This window comes from Delphinapterus leucas, chromosome 6, assembly GCF_059928025.1.
Source record: "Delphinapterus leucas isolate spDelLeu-1000000601 "Yukka" chromosome 6, BTC_Dleu_Yukka2, whole genome shotgun sequence".
Lineage (NCBI taxonomy): Eukaryota > Metazoa > Chordata > Mammalia > Artiodactyla > Monodontidae > Delphinapterus > Delphinapterus leucas.
The window spans coordinates 51424717-51448265 of record NC_143134.1 but is presented as its reverse complement, the minus strand read 5'-3'; the positions used below and the strand labels follow the sequence as shown (position 1 = coordinate 51448265).

Below are 23549 nucleotides of genomic sequence, written 5' to 3'. Positions count from 1 at the left end.
GTATCTTCTAAGATATTTGTTTATGCTTTATTATTTTTATATTTGAAGCTTCAATACATGTGGAATATACTAAGATCAGGTAATATAAATCGTTCTCTCTCTCTCCACCTAACTAACCAATTTTGTCCCATAGCTATTATTTAACGTTTTGTGTTTTCATTGAATTGAAATAAGATTTTTCTATGTAGTACACTTTTTCTAACTTTCTTTTATTTGCTTGACCAATATATCTATTCCTGTGCATTTCCTTCCATACAGCTAAATCACTGAAAATTTATTTTTCAATTTAGGTATATCTATTAGTATTATTTTTTCAAAATGTATTTGTAATTGACTATGTATACTTACTAAACATTAGACTAAAACATTAGACTAAACATTAAATTATGATCAGGTTCAAAAAAGAAAAAAGAAAAATCCCATTGATTAAAATTGAATTTAACTTACAAATTAATTTATGGAGAACTGATGTGATGACATAATTTAAATAAACTTAGATCCCAAACATGGCATTAATTTCCATCTAGTCAAGTCTTCTTCGTACTGGTTCTTCACATTTCTTATAAATTTAATTCATAAGAATTAAATAATCTGACTGGCCATGATAAATAAACACATACACACACACACACACACACACACACACACACACACACAATTTCTATTTTATTTTAGCTTTATACCAATGCCCTTGCTAAATTTTATATTAAAATTTTTAATTAATTTTACTGTATTGTTCTCAGTATAAAGTCATTTTCTTATTTAATAATAATAGTTTTGGATGTTGCCAACACAATCATAATGTAAGTATACATTATTTTTCTATATTTATTATTCTGGATCTTGCTTCTAGCTTAATGTTCAACTTTTGTCTTATTACTGATTTTATGAAAATTTGTCTAGAGTATCACCTTTACACATAATGTTAGAGTTTGGTTTGAGATTTATATTACAAGTTTATTATTAAGTTTTTCTTATTTTATGTTTTAGGTTCACTAGCAGAAGGAGGGACTCAGGTCTCCTTGACTCCTTATCTTGCTCTGAAGAGATTTTTTTCTGGATGGTCTGCAGCAGCGTGAATTTCTTCCTTTACAAAGTAACTCTGAAACACCCATCCCCAAGACATTGCTTTGAGAAAACTTCTGGGCTCATCCTTCCCCACCGCCAATTTAGCAACTGCATAAGCATCTCTGTCCTTTGTAGTATTGAGTGGATATAGGAAGAGAAGTTTTAGATTTAAAGAGAGGAAGAGGGTAAAGGACAGGGAAAACAGCTCTTTGGGCCTTAGAAAGGGCTTTAGTAGGGAGAGTAGCTTCTGTGGTAAGAATCCAAAGTTATGGTGACTGAATGGCAATTTCCTACCTTCTTTTTTTGGATGACCATACTTTTTCTTCTCAACAGTATATATATAACTTTCATCCAAATACAATTCTGCTTCTTGAGATTGGAGAGTTCTCTCTTAAAGATGAATTAACATCTTTATTTTTTTTCATGTTTCTCTCATCATCTAGTCTATAATTCCATGTTTTTCTATTTCACACCAAGTATGTACAATTCTTTACCAGAGCTTCTCCAAGATTATTATCAATGCTACTGTGGTGTAAATCTGTGAGACTGGACTTTCTTACTGTCATTTTTCAAAGTGCTGATGACTGTGCTGTCTAAGGAATGGTAACTCACAAATTACTTCTGTGACTGAAGATAGAAAAAAATGTTAAGTCAATTTCTTGAATTAATTAAGAGATAACATTGATATAGGAATGGGATAGTGCCACAAATAATTATCACTTGAAATTACACAGTCAAAAAGGCCAATTAAGGAACCAAATATAGTTAATGAGAAATTTTAATTGATAATTTTTCAAGCTGCTGGCCTGGTCCTGTATTTTTTTCTATAGTTCAGCAAAAATAACAACAGAAAAAAACAACAACAAAAAGCAACAGAGGCTCAGCTGATTTTATACGAGCAAGTTCATTCTGGATCTCAGCTGAAGTTTGTTTTTAGCTATATGAATCCATTTCTTTTTCTACCACATCAATACATATTTAGTTTATTGTTAATGATCTTTCCTAGTTAAGCACAGTTTCCTCTACTTTTTAAGAATTCTACAACTCAAAGTAGAAGAGAAATTTCTACATGTTAAACTTCCTGGTTAAAAAATAAATTCAAATTTACCATGGAGGTCTTATCCTTCACATTATTTTTTGGTGGTATTGTAGACTATATCCTCTGATTGACCTTCCTGAAGAAAATATCTAAAAATTCTAGTTAAAATATAAAAATTATCTCTTGAAAATTAATTGCTAAGCAGACAATATAGTAAGGACTCTTTAGAGCCCCAATCAAAATGAGACCAGGAAACAAGAGAGATAAGAGAATTATTCACACTGGATTTCATCTGAGGACATTTTCCAGTGACCTGTAATTTTGAGTATATTTTCAAAGTTCCATGGAGCATGAATAGTAGAAAACGTTGAGTTTGTTCAATACAGGGTGAATGATAGGACATTTAGGCATAAAGTCTCATGGAGAGAGCTGGAAATAATCCTGCTCTTCCACACCTGGAGATAGCTGAAGAAGAAGCAAAACAAGAAGGAGAAGAAAGAGGGAAAAGAGAAGGAGGAAAGAAAAATTGCACATCTCAAAAAACCTGTTTTTAGAAATCACACTTCAAATCTGGGCCTTATAAGGTTTTGTAGCCTGAATTTACATTTGTTGCTGAAACTAAAATAATTTAAAATGAAAGGTTTATCTTAAAGAAGTACTACACTGATAGTGTCCTCAGGGATCAGGCAGAAGAAAATACAGATCTTCTTTCAAAGGATCCACATCACTCACCTCATACCTCAAAAACACATCGGTTCACAGAATCAACATAAATGCAGAAGAAAACAAGGTACCATGAGTCAAACAGGCAAACACAACTGAAAAAACATGTCAGATCAACAAAGACTTCAGGTATTAGAATTACCAGATTCCGAATTTTTAAGATAAAGATTCATTTATTGAAAGAACTAAATTAAAAATGGAAAACAAAAGTAGGATAATGGAGAAAGAGACCATAAAAATGTTCACTCGGATTTGAAAAATGTCTATATACTACTTTAGGATATTTAAAATATTATAAATAAAATTATACACACAGTGTGATATTGAACAACATATCATAAAAAATATACAAGAGAAATAATAACCTGAAAGATAGATCTGAAATGGTAAGAATGCAGCACAGTGGAAGAAAGTATGTCATATATGAAAGTCATGCTACCTCAAAAGTAATGACTATCAGCTAGCTTTTAAAAATCAGAAGACAGTAATAATATCTTTAATGTTATTAAAGATACTCAGTATCTCTCAGGACAATTGTCAACCCAGAATACCACACAGAGCAAAAATATCCTTCAAAGTTATTTTTCAGACAAACAAAAATTGAGAGTTTGCCATATTTCCTCATGAGAGGGATTTCCAAGAGATTTAATGTTATTAAAAGGAAATGAAACAGAGAATGGAGGTCTGAGATGCAAAATTTAATGATAACTAAGATGATAATATTTTATATACATCTAAAAAATACTATTAATCAATGATAAAATTCTGTCTCTTTTTTTAATGAATTAAATCTTCAAGAAAACGGCAACAAATTGGGTGGGATTGGTTGAATTTAAAGTGGTTAAAGACATATTCTTAAGGAGGGCAAAGATATTCATTATCATTTGAATTACATTAAAGAACTATGATGCAATTTCTAAGTTATCAGCAGAAATAGTGCATACAACTTTCTGACATGTAAGAGTAAATAGCGGTGTAATAAACGATAATCCAAAAGAAGCTAAGGGAAAGAAAAAGAAAAGAAGACTACAAAATTAGATGATGCAATTAAATTCAAATCTATCAGTTATTACAATGCATGAATGGAACACATTCTCCAGTTACAAAAGAAATTAGGCAAACAGGACTTTAAAAATCCAAGTAGATGCTCTTTATAAAAGCCATCTATAAAATATAATGATGCTTTAATTTACTAGGAAGATAGAATAATGTGAAATGCATACATACTTAATAGTATAGACTCAAAATACAAATGGAAAAGTGACCAAATTGCAAAGAGAAAATAAGATGGATCCTAATAATGAGGGATTTTAACACTTGCCTAACTACTGAAAGATCAGGCCAACAAAAAATCAGTAAGTATATTGTTTGAACAATATAATTAACAACTGCTCACATACATGGACAATTCTTAGACTACTAATTGAAAAAATAAGATTATTATTTAAATATTATTTAAAATAGTGAGGAAAATAAGATGTCAAAGAAAAGTAACAAATGTAATAGAGTGATTCTTTAAAGTTATATAATTCCTAGTTTTTAGAAGAGTTTTATTAGAGTATGAATATCTCATATTAGAGTATGACTATCTCCTAATGAACTCCTACTGAATGCCCAACTCAAAAGGCAGTTTTGTAATGAAGGTACTCATTCCAACCTCCTTTGAATTCAGCACTTTCTTCAGCTTTGTCATTGTCCACGTTGTTGATTAATAACACATCTGTCTCCTATTCTAAGTTCAAGTTCTTCACAAGATGGAAAGGAGATTGCAAGCTTTGACCCTGAGGCCACCAGGGATGTAGAGAGGTTACTTCCTACTCTATTAAGGATCATGCAGCACCCTTGAGAATCCCTCTAGTAAGTCATTCCTTATGTGATTCTAGGACTTAAGCCCATTAAAGAGAAATCCCCCATTAGTCTCTCTATGATTGAGCTTATTAATGATCATGGGTGCTCACTGGTGAAGTCTTTTGTTAATTCTGTAACTATATCAGCTTGATCCTCAGGGGTACAAGTCTAAATCCTTTTCTCCCTTCATTCTTCTCTATCCCACTAAATGACACCAACATTCTTTAGATTGTGTATGAAAGAAATAGTAAGTCTTTTTCACTTCATGTTTTAAAATATATCTTAATTTGTTCCATTTCTCCACTCCTACTCCATACCATCATGCTTGTCATAATTTACTTGAAGTACTGCTAACCAACTGTGCCCCTCTATCAACCATTTGCTACAAGCTCCTGAAGAGACTTTATAAAAATTATGAAGCAGATCAATCTCTTGCCTGAAATCTTCTATTGTATCTTCTTGCACTCAGAATAAAATCCAATCTCTTTACCTTAAATGGGCTTGGCCTTTGATATCTCCACCCTCACCTGGTAGTCTTCTTGTTAATTATGATTCAGCAATAGGGGTCTTTTCCCTGTCCTCTGTCACACAGAGCTCTTATTGCCACATTAAGACCTTTGCTTTTGTTGGTCCCTTTACCTTCCATGCTCTTGCCCTGGCTCTCCACAAAAGTGCTTTTTCTCATCCTTTGGGTCTTTGTTTAGACATCTCCACAGAGACCTTATCTGAACTTTCTCATTTAAGTGGATTTTCCACCCAATTATTCTATCAGCACCTTAAAAAAAAAATTTTTTTTAGAACTTTGCAAGTCTGCATTTAATTTTTTTTTAAAAGCACATTTCAAAGTATATCTTCCCCATCAGACTATAAATGCCGAGAGACTTAGCAGATCACATTAGCTCGAGCACATGGCACAGATAAATGCCAGATAAATATTTTGAATGAAGGAATTAATGAATTGATGACTGAAATGTCTGAGCACAGTACCTGTCATGCAAGAGTCCTCAGTAAATGAAAGCATGCATATTTTGCGTATCTATCAGTTCCATAGTGATGGGTACACAGTGCTAGAATTGGATGGGCTGTGGTGAACAGCATAAAATATGCATTTGATGAATAGAAGATAGAGCTATGGCAGAGATGGCCATGTATTAACCAAATCTCCTTTCATCTCCTTCCTGGCATTTAGCTACAGTGCACTTTCCAGTCTCCCATATAATCAGAACTCCCATGAGACTGAGTTCTGAACAATGGGATGTATACAGAGGTGAAATATGCCATTTCAGGCCTAGCTCATAAAATTCTCCAACACAACCTTCCTCTGTCTCTCTTTCTTTATGCCTGGGTAATCAAGATGACTCTGAGAATCTAAATTTAAAAAGCTTTCATTCCTGATGGTAACATAGAGTAGTTTCTCCCACACCTCTCTCCCTACCTTGTACTGTGATGTGAGTGAGAAACTTTCATTATATTAAGCCATTGAAATATGTGATTGTTTTTAGAGCATTAGAGCAGTTAGCCTACCTTTATTTATATGCCCTCACAAAATTATAATCCAGTGGGATTATAAAATAGTGTGACAATGTCTTGCCGTGTTTTGCTCTTTTGTTAGTTTTAGAATAGTGTGCTGTATTAGAACTTGTAAACTGAAGTCAGATTCATACGATAGAAATTAAATGTAATTTTCTAGAACAAAGCCAAAGTTTACATGGAAGAGGAAACAGAATGAAAAGGCACCCTATGGAATGGGAGAAAATATTTGCAAACCAAATATCTAATAAGGGGTTAATATTCAAAATATATAAAGAGCTTATAAAACTCCATAGCAAAAAACTGAACAATCTGATTAAAGAATTGGTAGAGGACTTAAACAGACATTTCACCAAGGAAGACTTACAAATGGCCAACAAGTACATGAAAAGGTACTCAACCGTTACTAATCATTAGGAAAATGTAAGTCAAAACCACAATGAGATTATCACCTCACACCTGTTAGAATGGCTATTACCATAAAACATAGAGATAACAAATATTGGTGAGGGTGTGGAGAAAAGGGAACCCTGGTGCACTCTTGGTGGGAATGTGAATTGGTGCAGCCACTATGGAAAACAGTATGGAGGTTCCTCAAAAAATAAAAATAGAACTACCATTTGATCCAGTAATCCCACTTTTGGGATTGAAATCATTATCTAAAGGAATTGAAATCATTATCTCAAAGAGATATCTGCACACCTGTGTTCACTGCAATATTATTCACAACAGTCAAGACATTTAGGAAGCAACCTAAATGTCCATTGACAGCTAAATGGAAAAAGAAAATGTGGTATATGCACACAATGGAATTTTATTCAGCTTTGAAAAGGAAGGAAATCTTGCTATCTGCAACAACACGGATGAACCTGAAAACATTATACTAAGTGAAATGAACCAAACACAGGAAGACAAATACAACATGAAACCACTTGTTATCATGGGGAAGTAAACAAGAAATCTAAAATAGTCAAACTCACAGAAGCAGAGAGTAAAATGCTGGTTGCCAGAGGCTGAGGGGTAGGGGAAATGGGGAGATGTTGGTCAAAGAGTACAAACTCTCAGTTATAAGATGAATAGTTCCAGGGATCTAATGTACAGCATGGTGACTACAGTTAACAGTACTGTGTTGTACACTTGAAAGTTGCTATGAGAGTAGAGCTTTAATGATCTCACCATAATAAAAACAACAACAAATGGTAATTATGTGAGGTGAAGGATTTGTTAACTAGCCTTATAGTAGTGAACATTTCATTATACATATGTGTATTAAATCATCACATTGTATACTTTAAACTCACACAATGTTATATGTCAATTATATCTCAATGAAGCTGGAAAAAAATTTTTAAATAAAAAAAGAATTCCTGAGTTCAAATTCTGACTGCCCCTCTTTAGGAGGTGTGTGGTCTTGGGCATGTTATTCTTTACTTGTTTAATACTTGCCTCCCCATCAAGATGAAAATGCCAATAGAGCAGAATCTAACTTTTTTTTTTCACTGAATCCTCAGAATCTACAGTAAAGTAACTATTTCAGGAAACGTGAAGTTTTTGTACCTTATTTTAAATAGGTAATTCTCATGCAAGAATTGTTCTGCCTTATAAAAATAAATCTAATCTTGTTTTAATATTATCTTTGGAAATATAAAACATGGAAATGAAATGTCCCCTAAAATACATTTCCTGATCCTTTATTTAACTTTTCTTTGTTTTGCCTCAAGTACTGTAAAACTAATAATTCCCGTTTGGGGAGTATCTACCACATGTAAAATCCAGATTAAATGCTATAAAAACATTACCTTTAAAATTCAGGGCAAATCTGTAACAAAGTACTATCAGTATCCATATTTTGGAGTTCAGGAAACTGAGGCTTGAATTCCATTCAACATATGTTAAAACCCTTAGTTTGGTTAGTATTAATGTACTTTCAATCTGAATTTTTTTCCTGTGCTTAAAAATTTACATCCACTAGGCTTAGTCCCTAAAATTTAAAAACAAATAAATAAATAGCTTTCAAGGAACCACATTAGGCTAAAGAATGCAAAATGTATAACTTCAGTTCAACTCAGTTCAGCTCAACTGACCACTTAAAGAAAACTCAAAGTGAAAATCAGATTTACAAGATTATTCCATGCAATTAAGAAGTAAATATAATTATGTGGATCATATTGAATTGTCAGCAAACTTTTGTTTATATGAGTCATCAACTTCAAGTTAAAAACTAAAATGAAAATTAGGTAAGGCTAAGATTTCTTCTAACCATCATTCAAACATGTATGTAATAAAGATTTACCGACCACTAGAAAATGCAACCAAATTATATATATACAAAGGAATACTACTCAGCCATAAAAGAGAACACAATTTTGCCATTTGCAGCAACATGGATAGACTTGGAGGGCATTGTGCTTAGCGAAATAAGTCAGACAGAGAAAGATAAATATTGTATGATATCGCATATATGTGGAATCTAAAAAATACAACAAACTAGTGAATATAACGTAAAAGAAGCAGACTCACAGATATAGAGAGCAAACTCTTGGTTACCAGTGGGGAGGGGAGAAGGGCAATATAGGGGTAGGGGAGTGGGAGGTACAAACTACTAGGTGGAAATAGGCTCAAGGATGTATTGTACAACATGGGCAATAAAGCCAATATTTTATTAAAACTGTAAGTGGAGAGTAACCTTTAAAAATTGTATACAACCTAAAAAAATTTTAATAAAAAAATGCAACCAAATAAAAAAGAGAGCAGAGTACTGTGATATATACAGTGAATATAATACAATGGGATTATTAATTATAAGCAAAAGAGAAGGAAATAAAATAAATGGAAACATAGAAGCAGTATGTAATTCAACCATGAGAATGTTTAGGAAGCAGTCATAGTCCTTGAACATCTGCACCTGGAGGCAGAACCTCTACTCAGGTAAAGGTTCTACAGAACCAGTCAACTCAGGTAAAAAGCTTCTGCTGTCTTAAAGACCTGATAGGCAAAGCCTATGTTATAAAACTCTGTGTTTGGGGGATAAGATTTAGAAAAGGCTCCTGGTGTGTATGGAAGATGTTATCTTAACAAAGTCAAAATAAGTCTGTTTTTAGATGGCTGAGTTTTGATTTTATGGTTTTGTGTCTCTGTGAAAAGTGTCCTTGTTAATCTCTGCTCCCTATGCCTTAAACTATATTCTGAAGAGTGTGAGTTAAAACAGACGAGCAGTCTATTGGTGGTCCCTTCAGAGTGCTTTGGGAGCACAGAGTAAGGAATGGCTAATCTCTCTATTTACATGAACTAAGCAAATTAAGTAATTTCTCTGAGACTCGGTTTCCTTTATAATGACTATTCTAACCTACCTCACAAGGTGGTAAGAGAAAAAAATAATCAGTACAAAATATATGCCAGGCACAGAGTAGCTGCAACATTTACATTTATCTTCACTGCCATGTATTTTAATAAGAATTAGGAAAAGGTACCTAATATACATAATACTCTTCTCAAAATCCTCATCAACGTTTACCCACTGAGAAGAGCATAATGTCCCAAATCTTTAGCCTAGCATTCAAATCTGTCCACAATTTGACCCAAACCTATTTTTTTCACCTTTCATTTCCCCTATAAAACACACTCTCATGCACATTTTGAAATTCTCCCCCAAGATGCCTCTTGTTCTAAATAAATAAATAAGCAAACAAACAAAAAATGCATTCTCCTTGATAAGAATTTCTAGAGATTTAGAGTCAGGCTTTTCTTCCTGGCACAGAAAGGGAGACACACTTACAAATGAAGATTTCCCTTATACAGTCCCCAATTTACTTCTTGACAAACAAGTTTTTAACTGCATTATGGTGCGAAAGTGACATGCATTCAGTAGAAATCATACTTTGAATTTTGAATTTTGATCTTGTCCCGGGCTAGCAATATTCAGCCAGATATTCTCCTGCGGTGTGGAGTAGCAGAAGGAGTCAAAGCCATCAGTCAGCCGTAAGACTGCAAAGGTAAACCACCCGCACACTGAAAATCATTCTGTACCCATACAAACATTCTGTTTTCACTTTTAGTACTTTCAGTGCATTCAGTAAATTACATGAAATATTCAACACTTTATTATAAAATAGGTTTTGTGTAAGATGATTTTGCCCAACTATAGGCTAATGTCCGTCTTCTGTGCAGGTTTTAAGGTAGGCTAGGCTATGATGTTTAGGTTAGGTATATTAAATGCCTTTTCAACTTGCAATATTTTCACCTTACAATGGGTTTATCAGGACATATAAACCCACCATAAGCCAAAGAAGATCTATAACTGTAAATGTCTCTTATGAAAGAGTAACTTGTACAGTTTTCAGAGCTTCACCTGTGTCTGCTGTTTCTTAAGAATAATCAGCCTAACATAATCAGTATGCCAAAGAGGCATATTTTCGGTGATATATTTTGCTCCCCTTCGAGAGCCACTTCAGTCTAATGGCCTTCTTGTTTAATTAATTTAATACCTGAAAAATCTACCTTTGAATGGTTTATTTAAATGCACAATACATTTATTTATTTTTCCCTTTTCTTTCTTTTTTCTGCTTAGGCAAGCTTGGATTTGTTTTTCAATCACTTTAAGATTCCTAACGGATACTTGTATAGATACAAAAACTGGAAACTTTACACATTTACTTCCTTCTCATAGGAAGTTTACATCTCTTTTGCAATATGTGCTATATACAAATCAAAAGTGCACTAAGAATATGATTTATAAGCTCAAATAATGAGCTGCGGCAATAGCACTAAAGATGTTTAGGGCAAGGATTTGAGTTGGGCCAAAAAAACAAAGTAAGGTTTAAGCTAAAATCACTAAATATGAAAATGTGAGGCAATGGAACTTTAAATCTACCCTCAAACATTTCAGTTTTTGTAAACTTGATTTAAATAACCTGACATACTTTGTCTCTGTATTGTAGCATTTAAGATTATATTCAATCTGGCACCATGAAAAAAGTTGTTTTTTTTTTTTGTGCGGTACGCGGGCCTCTTACTGCCGTGCCCTCTCCCGTTGCTTGCGGAGCACAGGCTCAGAAGCCATGGCTCGCGGGCCCAGCCGCCCCGCGGCACGTAGGATCCCCCCAGAACGGGGCATGAACGCGTGCCCCCTGCATCGGCAGGTGGACCCCCAACCACCGCGCCACCAGGGAAGCCCCTGTAGTGTTACTTTTATATTTGCCATCTGATTCCAGGAGTAATTATCATACCATTTGGAGAAATATTTATGTTTACCATAGTGTTTTCAATGGAATGAATGCCTCCTTAAAAAAAAAAAAAATCCATAAAGTTAGCCAATCAAGAAGACAAATGGTCTGCAGCTGTTTTTTTAACTCCTATTAATACTCTAGCCTTACCTAACTCCTTCATTTATCCTTCTGTTTTCAAAGGAGCTCTTAATTACTTCCATTCCCATTTCAGTTGTAAACGCTTCTTTACTGTCATTCTTTCATTAGAATAAATCCTCCAACCTATTCAAGGACCTGACACTTCACCACTGATTTACAAGTGATCCAATTTTATTAATCAGATGTTTGCCCTGGCTTTGGGGCATCAGTACTGACATTGCTGATAACTGTTGGTAAAAGGCCCTCTTTCTTCCTCCCCATTTCTTGGAAAATGCACAGGTACATTTTCAGCATTTTATTTCAGGAAGTCTGAAATTAAAAAGAACTAGGGAAAATAGAAAATCTTGTAATTGTCTTGAAAAGAGTTATTATTTCACACTGTTGGCTAAGCAGGCTATGGTTGCAGCGGGGATAATTGTGACCTATAAAAGATTTGTCTGAAATTTTCCATCAGAAATTCTTTCTTCACGGATTTCAAGCTACTCCTGAATTTACTATCATAGGACCAATTCATAACACCACTGAACAATTTTCTAAAATTTTCTAAAAGCAAAATTAAACAACACACAAGAAACCACATTAAACAAGTATGGTGGTTGACTTTAGTACTTCTTTTCATGTTCTGAAAACTCCACTTTAAAATATAAATCCTCCCAGGTTGGGACACACAGTTTTGAGGAGCACGAGTCTGCCGTGTCCCCATTTGCCTGGCAAAGCTATAAAGCTATTCATTTATACTTTACCCAAAGCTCTGTCTCCAAGATTTGATTCAGCACCGGTGCAGAGAGGCCAACATTTTCAGCATCATTATTGACCAAGAACAAGTCTTTGGAATCTCTCTGACTGTAACTGGCCTGGGTTACAGAGACCAAAAGCTTTGTAGATGCATTCCTAAAAGTATTTTAAATAATCTTTCATTAAATAATAATCCTTGTCTAACACCGACATGTGAACTTCCAAATGTTTCAGTTAAAGGCTTTGCATTAGCGTGGATTAGTATTTCTTCATTTGACATTGTAAGTTGTCCTTGAATATTTTCTACAGTCCAGACACCATACTGCATAGAATCCACAATCCTTTCTAATAGTTTCAGTTTTTATTTCATATACATCTTTAAATTACACTTCAATCTCAGTTTTAGTTTTGTATAAATGTCTATTTATAATAGTTTATTTTTTCTTCGTTTTTCGTGATTGTATTAGTTTCCTACAAACTTAGCGGGTTTAAAACAATAAAACTTTATCTTCTTAACAATTTTGGGGGTCAGAAATCCAAAATGGTATGGTCAGGTTGTCTTTCTCTCGAAAGTTATTAGGAGAATCTGTTCCCTTGCCTTTTCCAGCTTCTAGAGTCTACCTACATTCTTCATGACCCTTTTCTTCATTTTAAAAGCCAACTATGTAACATCATCAAATCACCCTTTCTCTGCAATCTAGTTCTGACATCAGATCTTATTATCTACCTCTGACCCTCCTGTTTTCCTCTTATAATGACTCTTGTGATTACACTGGGCCCACCTAAATAATTCAGGACAATCTCCTCATCTCAAAGTCCTTAACTTAATCACTCCTGCAAAATCCTTTGGCCACATAACGTAACATATTCACAGGCCTTGGGGATTAGGATGTGGAAATCTTTGGGAGACCATTATTCTTTACAACAATCATATAAACCACTGTGTTCTTTGTATTTGTAATATTTTTCTCCTATGATTTTTATTTATTTATTTATTTGGCTGCATTGGGTCTTCATTGCTCCACGTGGGCTTTCTCTAGTTGCAGCAAGCAGGGGCTACTCTTTGTCGCGGTGCATGGGCTTCTCATTGTGGTGGCTTCTCTTGTTACAGAGCACAGGCTCTAGGCATGCGGGTTTCAGTAGTTGTAGCACACAGGCTCAGTAGTTGTGGCTCATGGGCTCTAGAGCACAGGCTCAGTAGTTGTGGCACACGGGCTTAGTTGCTCTGGGGTATGTGGGATCTTCCCGGACCTGGGCTCGAACCCGTGTTCCCTGCATTGGCAGGCAGATTCTTAACCACTGTGCCACCAGGGAAGTCCCTTCTATGATTTTTTTAAACCTAAAGAAATCTCATCTTTTTTCAAATAAAGTTTTTCAATAGTTGCATTATAGCAGGTTGAGTTGCAAAGCATGAGAATTTAGTTCTATTTATGCATTGTATCTCAACTTTAAAGTTGCTGAACACTAGCAGTTGAAGTTTATGCCCTTTTCTACTTTTGAAACACTAGGAAAGGGGTCAGGGCACAACCTTTGAAAGAATGACATAGCCTAAGTACATGACATAAACTGATTAAAACCAAATGGGTCCAAGGTGGCAGACAAGTTGACTTCCACTAGACCTTGAGCCTCAGTATACGCTCACTGTAACACATCAGCAAGCTAAATGACACACCCACAGGCACCATGACTGTTCTAAGGTGGACCATAAGGATCAAAAAGTGGGCAGTGGCCCAATTCCTGGAAATCCCAGTCCCTTCCTGAAAGAGCTAGAATACTCCTCCCACTCATTAGTCTATGAAATTATCCACCCCTATAAAAACTGACAACCCCATACCCTGGTGCCTTTCTTACCTTCTGAGATAGCCCCCGCACTGTCTGTGGAGTATGTTTCTCCCAAGGCCTTTCTCACCTTCTGAGATGGCCCACACTCTGTCTGTGAGTGTGTTTCTTTCTAAATAAATCCACTTCTTACCTATCACTTTGTCTTTCACTGAATTCTTTCTGTGATGAGACATCAAGAACCTGAGATTCATGAAGTCCTGAAACAAGGATCTCAGTTGGAAGACTGTGGGTTTTGGCTGGGTTCGAGCCCCAGCCATGTGGGTTTGAGTCCCACTCTGAGGTGCATGGTTTCACTTTGAGTAAATCATTTTCTATTGTCTTGGGATTTGTTTGGTGTCCTGTTACTTCACCACTTAACATGAACCAGTCATTTACTATATCTTAGTATAAACTATTAATGGTTCATTATAGTTTGTATCATGTGTATGAATAGAACAGATGTAATTTTCTAAAAAGAAATCTGTAAAGTTTAATTTAGGTTTAAGTCTAGTTTTCCCATACATACATGGTTCATCAACAGGCACCAAATGTGAAGGAATGTTGGGTTAAGGAAATAGTAAATCATTTTGTCAGTACAAATGTTTCAGTGTCCACATCTTTACCATCATTGGAGGAAGGGAAATTTCCCTTCTTTCCCCTTTTAGTTCTTTTGGCTGGCAATAAAAATGACATAAGGCAGATTAATAGGAGAAAACCTAATTATTATATATACATGGGGAATCCGCATAAGTATAAAATAAAAACTCCAAAGACAACAAAGGAAGGTGAGGTATATATATATATATATATATATATATATATATAAAAAATATATATATATATGAGGTATATATATATATTATTCTGGACTAAGGAGAAGGAGGTGGGGGTCTGAGACTTCAAGGGGAAATTCACAGGAAGATAAAAAGAGTTAATGTTTGGTAAACAAATGAGTGCTGGTCTGTCCAGAGACAGTGGGACATAGAGAGGACTGTGATCGAATGGGCTTTCCAAGGTTCCTCCCTGTCTACCACACCTAATGCTTTAATTATAGTTATCTCTGGTGATAGCTCCATACAGGACAGTCTTCCTACCTTAAATTCTTTTCCACAGTAAGGAGGAAGTTCAAAGGTTCTTCCCAAATCTTTTGGGCCTTGATAGTTTTCAGCTCAAAATAATCTGCATGCCAAAGGGGCACATCTGGGGGCCACTCAGGAGCAGCCTGCCCTGAGTCCCATCACCATTTCTATATATCTAAATAGCAATTTCCCAGGGGGTCATTCTAAAATCTTTTTACCCTTATCTATCTGTCTGTCATTTTACCTGTATGAAAATTAGGCAACCTAAGTTGTTGATCTTGGTAGGATGTAATGTCCTTTATTGAATGGGAAGCATCTCTTGTGGTTTAATACAGAGTAATGTAGTCAAAACTGGGGCTTACAGCCCTAATTTGCATGCAAAAAAAAAAAGATAAAAGAAAAACCCTATAAAACATCTATTCATTAGTGCAGCGAGCTCCACCTCCAAAACACAGCACAATCTATTTCCTTCTATCCTCACTATCAGTCCTTCATCCAAGTACTACATCTTTCACCTGTATCACTGCAACTGTCAGTCTCTTGTCTTCCTCTCTTGCATCTCTCTTGCCTATGGTATTGGGGCAATAAAGACAAGCAGAAAGAGTCACCTGAATGTGCGGGTCCTGAAGAATGTAAATTATTATCATGATCTTTAGGGCCCTGCATGAACTACTCTCTGCCTAGCTCCCCGTCTTATTTCTTATCACTTACCCATCTTCTTTTACACTACAGTCTTACTGGCCAGTTCTGTACACAATGAGCTCTTCTCCACGAGAGATTTGCCATTGTTTTTCCAGCGGCCTTAAATTACCTTCCCCAAAGTCTTCCCATTGCTGACTCCTGTGCTTCAGGTCTCAGCTTAAATGGTATCCTCTTACAGAAGATTTCTCTAACTACCCTCCCTAAATTAGAGCCTCCCTATCATTATCTGTGGATTACCTGTATATTTCCATACTCTTCCCTAAACTGTTAACTTCATGATTTCAAGAGCTCTTTCTTATTTTTATTATAACCCCAGCACTTTGCATAGTACCTTATACATTCTAGGCAATCAATCTGTATCTGGCAAGAAGATGAATTCATAAATGGATAAATTATGAAAAGAGGGGAGTTCACCTTATTCCTCTCATCACTGGTTTTTTTTTTTTTTTTTGGTGGTACGCGGGCCTCTCACTGTTGTGGCCTCTCCCGTTGTGGAGCACAGGCACCGGACGCGCAGGCTCAGCGGCCATGGCTCATGGCTCACGGGGCCTAGCCGCTCCGCGGCATGTGGGATCTTCCCGGACCGGGACATGAACCCGTGTCCGCTGCATCGGCAGGCGGACTTTCAACCACTGCGCCACCAGGGAAGCCCCTCATCACTGGTTTTTGACTCTCATTCCAAATTTACATATCTTACAGATGCAAAAGCAATGTTGGAGAAACAGACAGGGAAGATATAAAATCAAAGAGAATGTCCCACAAAGCAGAAAAAAAATCATTTCCAAATACCTCGCCCACTAGTTATGATATTGCAACTGGAGAAAACTCCTATGCAAATTCAGTCATGCAAGCCCCATTTAGCTCAGAAAAATGTGTAGAAATTGATTGAGTGAGCAGCTGGTGATATTGTAGTCAGGCTCTCTGGAAGTTAATTGGGAAGCGCTGTGAAAAATCCTGACATTGTACATGTAGCTATACTGACTTCCATTGTGCCCCAGACACTCATCACACACAGTTGCTATTACAAAATAACGGGATGCCTCGGAGTCTCTGATGACTCTCATCAATAGTCTGCTAAGAAAATGGAGTAGAAGGGAGTGATGAGCTGGAGCCTGAGCTTTTCTAATTGAAACGAAAAAGCCCCTAACCTTGTGTTTTTACTCCCTTCATGAAATATTTTTATTCTCCCACAGACAAACTATTCCTTCCCAGGTCTCTTTTTATATTGTTCTCATGGAAAATCTAGCACTGAAATTAAAGTACTTTCTTTTCCTGGTATTTTATTTACGTATCTGTATCAGTTAGAGATTGTCATGAAACAGACGGCCCAAATCTTGTGCTTAAAATACCATGTGGCCGTGTATTATTTCTCACAAGTCTGCAGTTCAACTCGACAGTGCCGTTGTTCTGGAGTGGGCTTGCTCATGTGTCCTTGAGGAGCTGGGACGTTGGCTGGTGGCCTAGGCCTCATCTGGAGGAACACGGCTATTCTCTATATGTTTCTCACATCTTTAATGTCTATTATATTCTAGGCATTGTGTTCTGTAGTGAGAATACAAAGGGCAATAAAACTTTGTGATCTTGAAGAGTGTAGGGTGTAAAATAGGAATAATGATATGTAAACAAATACAGCACTTAAATACCAAGGGCACTACAGAGAAAATTGTGTTGCATACAAAGGACATCAGAGAGAAAATATTCAATCCTGAGTAGAGTGAGAAGGAGGTTTCAGGATAGACTTTGGGATATACATCTCTTGAATCAAGTCTTAAAATATGAGAAACATTCTGTTAGGTCTTTAAGCTAGGATTCCATGCAGAAAGGGCAGCTGAGCAAAAGCACAGATGTATGAGACGTGCAAGGTCTCATTGGGCCTGGGGAGCATGAGGTGTGAATGCAACAGTGCAAGATAAGACTGAAGGAATAGACAGGGGCTGTGGGAGCTTTGTATGCCAGACTGAGTTTGAATTTTGCCTTAGACACTAAAATAATAATAATAATAATAATAATAAATTACATTTATTATATTTTTGCTACATGGTAGGCACTCTCCTAAATCTTTTGCATGCCTTTCTCATTTAGAGCTCCATATACCTCTATGATATGGATACTACTATTATCCCTATTTTAAGATGTGGTTATTAAATTTAGGATACAGACTCTAAATAAACTTATATAATCCTTCAATCCTGCAGATCAAATCCTTCAAATACAAAAAATAAAGTCTTGCCCTATTTTATCACTTACACCACTAACTGCTAGGCAATAAAAGAATACACAAATCTTCGTTTCTGAGAACATAATATTAAATAAAATGGAAAGTTCTATACATGATGAACTCCCAACTTAAGCTGCTTGCCATGCTTCATAGCATATGACAGGGTGTTGAACTAATAATAAGCATACAAAAAATATTTACTGAATTTAAATAAACCAATTCATGATGATGAGGGGATGCGAAATGTTTCCAGGTTACTTAATTTTAGCAATACGGTATTTTGTATATTCACCATAATGCTAAATGATTCTAGGGAAGAAAAGAAAAAGAAAGACTCTTGACAAACTCAACATGCTTCTTAAGTACCTTGATTAATTGTTGCATTTGTGTTAACATCTTATTGAGGACATTTTCTGTCACTTAATGCATACTATTTATAATTGAGTTGTACAGTTATTTATATATTTCTTTCCCCTGAAGAGCAGTTACGGTTTCTACTTTCTAATAACTTGAGTTATGCATCTTATGTATGTTTCCCTCTTTGTTCTGGCTTCCTGAAAGCTAGAAACAAACATGTTTTATACAAGATAAAAAAAAAAAAAAACAACAAAGTCACGTCCCTCAGTCTAACATAAAAGCAAATAAGGAAATCTCTAAGTAAATCATTCAAAGTGATGTCAACTTTCCAAGGCTCTATACAATCAATACTGCACCACTTATCTGTGGAATGACCTTTTGTTGTTCAAAATATGAATTTTTGGTATTTTATTTTAAATGTTTGTTGTTTAAAAACTTAGAAAATAGAGATCAATAGTGACAGTTACCCAATAACCCTCTACCCAGAGATAATTTCTATCAACATTCTGAAACTTTTTTTCTTTTAGTCTTTTTTAACATACAACTTTGTTTAAACAAAAATAAAATCACAATGGAAATAATGTTTCCTAACACACCCTATAAAACATCATGAATACCTTTCTATGGTATTTAATATTTTTCTACATTATTTTTAAGACTATACTTTACTTACGATATGCCACAATTTACATCACAAATGCCCTATTATTGACTCTCACATTGTTTATATATTTTCCCTACTATAACAGTGATATGACATGCAGTCTTTTGTAAAGATCTTTTTACACACTAATTTGTTCATTAGGATAAATACATGTGAAGTAGAATTATCGGGTCAAAACATTTTTCAATGTTTTGATGCAGACTATCAAGATATGTTCATGAAAGTTGGTCAAAACATACAATGCCCCAAGAAAATGAATGTGTTAATTTCCTACACTTTCTCAAACACGGAACACTGCAATATATTATTTTCTTTACTATTTGATTGCTAATGTGCATTTGTATAATTGTTACTGGAGCTGAAATTAGCTTTATAGGTCAGTATTAGCATGCTTAGGACAAAGCACATTACTTCAAAGAGAATAAAAGACTTCACAGGGTAGGACCTTTACCTGGGTCATATTTTTATCAACAGAATTAGATGCCATCATTGGCAGTTTTCAGTACATTGTTGTAGTAGGGAGATTAACTTTTCCCAAGGGAAAAAATACTTCCAGTTGAAAGAGAAAGGCTGGTTACTCAACCTATATGTGATAACTACATATTATTTGTGGCCATTCTCAGAGCCCTCTGTTCTGAAGATCTTGACAACGAGTATTCCAATGAATCTCTTGCATGTCTTACATCTGAAGATGAGGGGAAAACAACCACTTGTTTGGACATGATTTTCTGTTGTGTTTGGTTTAAACCTTTGTTTAATTGGAATCAATTAGCCAGCTCATTGTGCTAAGTGCTAGACATATAATAGCAGAGTTCACAGGAATTTGGGAATGAAAGCATTTCCCTTGCTCATCTACCCAAAGGTGAAGATGAGAGATTCAAAAACCAAGTCTATCTGATTCAGAATAATGTGTTCAGTTTTAATGCACAAATAGACTTCATCCAAACAAAACCCATGTACGTGTCCATCAGGTCTGTCCTAAAACCACCACCAGCTGGCAATGATAAGACTACGCAGGAGACTTGACATCATAGTATAGGTTCTACATACTTGTATAGCTACATATCTATGTAGTAGCTAGGTTTCACTTCTAAAGGCATAAAGAATCTAAGGCTATATTATCCATTTTATATTTTTGAACCTTTAAGTGAATATTAACATAAATATTATAATATAATGTTATATTATTATATATTGTTATAATATAATATAAACATTATTATATTATGTATTATGTTATAATATAATATAAATATTATATTATAGTATTATATAAATATAATTTTATTGCTAAGGGAACCACAGGTAATCCTTTTCCATGGATATTCACCTAGTTGATTTGTTACTAAGAATCAAAAATAAAATTGGAATTTAACACAAAGAAGAGTTAGTTCCATGGGCTACACCCCCTAATTACTCAGTAAAAGCGCCATAGACTACTCTTGTATAAGACACATTATCTTGTGAGCATCATCAATCTTAAAGTAATTAAATTGCATACAATTTTTGTCCTAAAAATCTTAACCATTTTACAACTATGTTCATATGAATTCCGCATGTTTCCTCATAGATGACCCAAGAGATAGATACTCTGCTAAAATCTAGGAATCATGAATATAGATGTCCAATATACAAGTCTTGGTCTAAAGGTTATAAGTTCAACTCCAATACAGATTAATAATGATGCATTATCATTATACTTTGAAGGTCACTGGAAAGAAGTCAACAATTTGATGGTAGCTTCCAGGAAAAATGTTACAGAGGTCTTCTCTTCATCAGTAAAAATTGCCTAATTCACATAGGAAAAAGCTTTTATAGAAATAGAAACCAAAGCCTTAGAGATATCAAATTAGAGACAAGAGTAGGAAAAAAAACCAGAAAACGGTGCTCAAGCTCTCACCGTCTACTTACATGAGGAAGAATAGCTTTACTTGATCTGTTATCAATATGCAACCTTAGATGGAAGATACTTAGCTTATGCTACATATGCTATTTATTAATAGCCATCTAATATTTCAAAGATAATTTATTAATTTCAAACAAAACAAAAATACAATATACCATAACATGTGATTTTTTGCAAATAATCCATTTGAAAACTGCCTCTATTCAGTCATCTATAGAGACTGAATCATGCTAGGAGATTCAGTTTCTATAGAATTCATCCAAAGACCAGGTTCATAACTAGATAAACTGTTGAAAATTTTTGATTTTCAAATTTGGAACTATGAAAACAACTGAATTGAGAACAACCAAACTAGTATGGGAGAATTTTATAATGATCTACCAAACTACAATCTACATGCCTTTATAATTCACTGCAATATATTTGGTGCAAATTAATTCCTGTTCATTTGTTAACCCCTCCCTATTAAGAACTAGCAAAATACTAGCAAATATGGCAAAATACCATTTCTAAGAATTCCCCACTTAGCCTCACATGAATCCGTCTTTTTTTTTCTGTCTGTAGTAATAGTGCTTGAAGCGTATGGAATCTAGAAGCTTTTCAAATTCTGTTGGCATTTACTTAGAATCACTTTCAAATATAAGAGACATTTTTCCTTAAAAACTCTTGATATTGTTCTGATCTTATTACCCTTTAATCTTATTCGATTTTTTTACAGCCTTAGATTATTAATGTATTCATTCAATATATTTGAGCGACTATTATCTATCAGTCAGTGTGCTAGGGGCCAAGAATACAAAGTTGAATAGATACCGGCCCTTTCTTTAAGATGCTTAATCTATGGTGAGAGAAAGAAAAAGTGTGTGTGTATATGTGTGTATGTGTGTGTGTGTGTGTGTGTGTGTGTGTGAAGTGCTATGTGATGGCACATTCAAGGTTATTTAAAAATCAAATTTTGGGGGCTTCCCTGGGGGCGCAGTGGTTGACAGCCCGCCTGCCGATGCAGGGGGCACGGGTTCGTGCCCCAGTCCGGGAAGATCCCACATGCCGCGGAGCAGCTGGCCTGTGAGCCATGGCCGCTGAGCCTGCGCGTCCGGAGCCTATACTCCGCAACGGGAGAGGCCACAACAGTGAGAGGCCCACGTACCGCAAAAACTAAATAAATAAAAAAATAAAATTCAAATTTTGTAGTCCCTTGGAACACAATTCAAGGGCTTCTTGAACCTTTGTCTCCCAGTAGCAGTCCTAACAAACCCCAAATAAACACCTTTTTACTTAAATCCAGTCTCCCTTTCTGAAATTTTGGTTAATATAGCAGAGGCAAAGGAAGGAATGACTCTACTTAAGAAATGGGGGCGAATGAAAACTAGTGAAACCAAATGACATTTTCCCTCAGATTTGAAGAATAAAAATGAGTCTTTACGGTGGACAACGGGAATAAGAGAAAAGTTATCCCAGACATGCAGAACGACATCTTCTGAGTCTCTCCTATACACACCACACAACTAGCCTTAGTTTTCTCATGTAACAGTTACAGTGGCAAACATAAACCTGTGTGCTTTTTACATGTCCCATTTTTCAGTAGTTTCTTAGGGATGCTCTCTCAAAGCCATACTCTCCTAAGGACCTGCCTGAGAGCCCACATTCTTAGACCTGCACTGGCCATACAAGCTACTAAGCTACTGTTTGGCCAGGCTGACTCCCCTGATTTCACAAAGCAGATGTCAACATTCACTACTTGGATTCATAGCCAGGGGTACCTCACCTTGATCATCACACCTTACACAAGTGCTATGACATGATTATCCTTACCATGTTTTCTAAGCTAAGTATTCTTCTGGTTTCACTATTCTGTACTCTTGGAGTGTCAGTTTAATTGTATTCAATGGCTTTTCTGAAGAGGTGAGCATCTAGAAAACTGACAAAAAGGAAGGCCATCCCCATTGCAAAGAAAAGAGTTTTATCTTTACGCTCTTTTATTATGTCCTTTGTATAATATCCCTTTTCCTTCTCTTACATTTGAAGTAAATTTAGGACAAAGTGAGTAAAACACTTTATGATATTAACATTCAAAATGCTGCTCTTATTCCAACAGCAAAACTCTATGTAAAATCTTTAACTTGCTCATGTTCCACTCTGTGATCCTTATATAACATTGACTTGAATGGAAGACATGAAGGAAAATCAGTGTTTATGTGTAATATCTCTAAAGGTTGAAAAATTACTACCCAAAATTGAAAATTATATATATGTGTATATATATATAATATTATATATGTGCATATATATATATCTCATGAACTAAATCTGATAAAATATCACTTTTTAAAATGCTGCATGTAATACCAATAGTACTGTAAGCAGGTATACAGCTGGAGATCTTTCCATTTTTAAGAAAATAAAGGGTTATTAAGTGAGGAAGGCCAATGACTTTTATTTTAATGCTAACATTCTATATAATACTATTGTTAGAGGTAAATTTTGGCCATTAAGATT

The 23549-nt window shown here is 35.2% G+C and overlaps 1 long non-coding RNA gene across 2 annotated transcripts in view; it reads right to left on the bottom strand.

Moving 5' to 3' along the window:
• The window catches only part of LOC149748939 (uncharacterized), an 801004-nt gene that overhangs the window by 206201 nt on the left and 571254 nt on the right, over positions 1-23549 (bottom strand). The window lies entirely within an intron of this gene.